The sequence below is a fragment of the Suricata suricatta genome, chromosome X (assembly GCF_006229205.1).
Source record: "Suricata suricatta isolate VVHF042 chromosome X, meerkat_22Aug2017_6uvM2_HiC, whole genome shotgun sequence".
Taxonomy (NCBI): Eukaryota; Metazoa; Chordata; class Mammalia; order Carnivora; family Herpestidae; genus Suricata; species Suricata suricatta.
The window spans coordinates 75347294-75349466 of NC_043717.1; the positions used below are offsets into that span (position 1 = coordinate 75347294).

The window sequence follows — 2173 nt, forward strand, 5'->3', positions numbered from 1 at the left end:
GAGAGAGAGAGACAGAGTGCAAGCTGGTTAGGGTCAGAGAGAGAAGGAGACACACGGAATCTGAAGCAAGTTCCAGGCTCTGAGCTGGCAGCCCAGAGCCAAATGCAGGTGAGATCATGACCTGAGCCAAAGTTGGACACTTAACCAACTGAGCCACCCAGCCACCCTGGGTTGATATGTGTTTTAAATAGTTACCTAGTATCTATTTCCAGAATTTGCTGAGACTCATGGTAGAAGTTTCTCCTGGCTCCAAGAAGAGAAACTACCAGGTTCAGGCAAGCAGTGGGACGTGTTTCACAGCCCATATCAGAATCTAAGAATCAGATCATTACTCAGGCCACAGTCAGCAGAGGAGGACTCAGAATGCCTATACAAGGATGTTTTACATGAGGAAAAAAAAATCAGCATTGGGACTCTCAACTCTTTAGGCACTCAGACTCTCTACTTCTATGATGGAAAAGTGATTTTATCCTGCTAACCAACTCTGTTCTTTCTTCATACTCTCACCACCCCCCACCCCCTTGCCAAGTATAGTGATGGAAAGGTCTGGAGGAGCTCCAGGTTACACAAAGCAATGTTTTAAAGCCAGGGGACTAAATACTTTTAAGGCCTGGCCTAGGAAGTCACAAGCCCTGGTTTCTTAGGGCACTGAGGGAGCATCTAACTGAAAGGATTAGAGGAGCAAACGAGAAGGCCATTTCTGCTCTTTAGAGCAGAGGCACAAGCCAATGGTGAGGAGAACTGAGAGAAACCAGGTAAACCCAGACAGGTCTCAGGGAAGATAGTACCAAGAAAGAACTAACTTTGAGAAAACAAGAATGCCACCAGTGGCTGTGTTGTAAGCTTCTATGTTTCCTTTTGGTGCCTCCTCTGTTTCCAGCACCCCTGATTGAGCTTCCAGCCAGATGCTGAGTTTGTTCTCAATCAACTGTCTTCTCATCTCACCAAAAAGAGTAACTTATAACATCTCTAAGCAAGGGGTTGCACATTGAGTTTCCCAGAGTCCGAGGGTTCTGAGGTGATGCTCTGGGGGCTGCTGTGGAAGATGAGTGGGCAACTGCATTCTGGGGTCCCCAGTTTTGCTAAATAGATAAATTACAGTTGTATCTGTTATACATACTGCCTGCTATGAAAAAGTCCAATTTCTTTAAAAAATACAAAAACAGAACTAAAACTATCACCTTAAGGTATTACTCCTTCTTGGAGGGAGTAGTGTTGAATAGCTACAAGTTAGGATCTAGGATGAGGCAGCTTGCCTACAATTTCCAGTTCTATTACAGCAGTGGCCTTGGGCAAATGGCTGAGAGTTCTCTGAATTTGAAATTTCAGTAATTTTCAAATTATAGGAAATTCTTAATTCCCTCAGAAGGTTGCCATGATGATTAGATGCAGTGATAGTACACGAAGGGCTTTGTATAATGCCTGTCATATAAAAAAAAGATAAGATAGGGGCACCTAGGTGGCTCAGTCAGTTAAGCGTTTGACTTCAGCTCAGGTCATGATCTCATGGTTCGTGGGTTTGAGCCCTGCATCAGGCTCTGTGCTGACAACTAGCTCAGAGCCTGGAGCCTGTCTTCAGATTCTGTCTCCCTCTTTCTCTGACCCTCCCCTGCTCACGCTGTCTCTCTCTCTCTCTCTCTCAAAAATAAATAAATAAATAACATGTTAAAAATTTAAAAAAAGGATAAGATAAATGTTAGCTATCATTAGCTAGAGATTTGCTACTCAAAGTGTGGTCCACTGCTCACTCTGGCAGCACATGTACTAAACTTGGAACGATACAGAGAAGATTAGCATGGCCCCTGTGCAAGGATCACATGCAAATTCATGAAGTGTTCCATATTTAAAAACAAAAAGCAAAGTGTGGTCTATAGAGCAACAACACCCACATCTCCTGGGAGCATTTTGGAAATCAGAATCTCAGGCCCAACTACAGACCTACAGCATCAGAATCTGTACCTGAACAACACCCACAGTTGATTCATCAACACATTATAGTTTGAGAAACGCTGGTTTAGAAGACATTCAAGAACAAAGGCATAGATCTTTAACAGTGGTGTTCTAGGAGCTATCTGAGGAGCTTCAGACATTTTTTCCTGGTACCCTTCGAATCACACCATGTAGATTGTTACTTTCTCCACCAAGATTTTGATTTTATAAGTGAAGTGCTTAA

General features: G+C 43.2%; 1 non-coding gene across 1 annotated transcript; it reads left to right on the forward strand.

Moving 5' to 3' along the window:
• Nucleotides 1-1740: 1740 nt before the first annotated feature.
• LOC115284454 lies at nucleotides 1741-1847 on the forward strand. The gene has a single exon (XR_003905208.1). It is a non-coding gene; the product is annotated as a U6 spliceosomal RNA (small nuclear RNA).
• Nucleotides 1848-2173: the final 326 nt, after the last annotated feature.